The following is a 306-nucleotide window of genomic DNA, read 5'->3' as shown; positions in this document are numbered from 1 at the left end:
CTGCTGCAGCGGCTGCTGCAGGCGCTGCTGCGCTGCAGCAGCTCGCAGCAAGTGCCCGGGGCCCCGCTTTCTGGGGACCGCGATCTCAGAAAGTGGCATTTCCTTCGCCCCCTTGTTGCCTTTTTGTCTTCCCTTCTGTCTCTACACCCGAGAGACGGAGGGCTCGCGGTGTACACCGTCGCCGCGCCCCTCTTTGTCCACTTGGCACAGATTTACAGTGTCTATACAGACACCCGAGGCCCCAAAGGCCTCAAGTGTTCCCAATTTAATGCTGCTGCCTACTCTACAGGGCCCCAAGTTCCCTAG

Source organism: Eimeria tenella, genomic scaffold, assembly GCF_000499545.2.
Source record: "Eimeria tenella Houghton genomic scaffold, Eth_scaff1794, whole genome shotgun sequence".
NCBI lineage: Eukaryota > Apicomplexa > Conoidasida > Eucoccidiorida > Eimeriidae > Eimeria > Eimeria tenella.
This window is presented reverse-complemented; position numbering follows the sequence as displayed.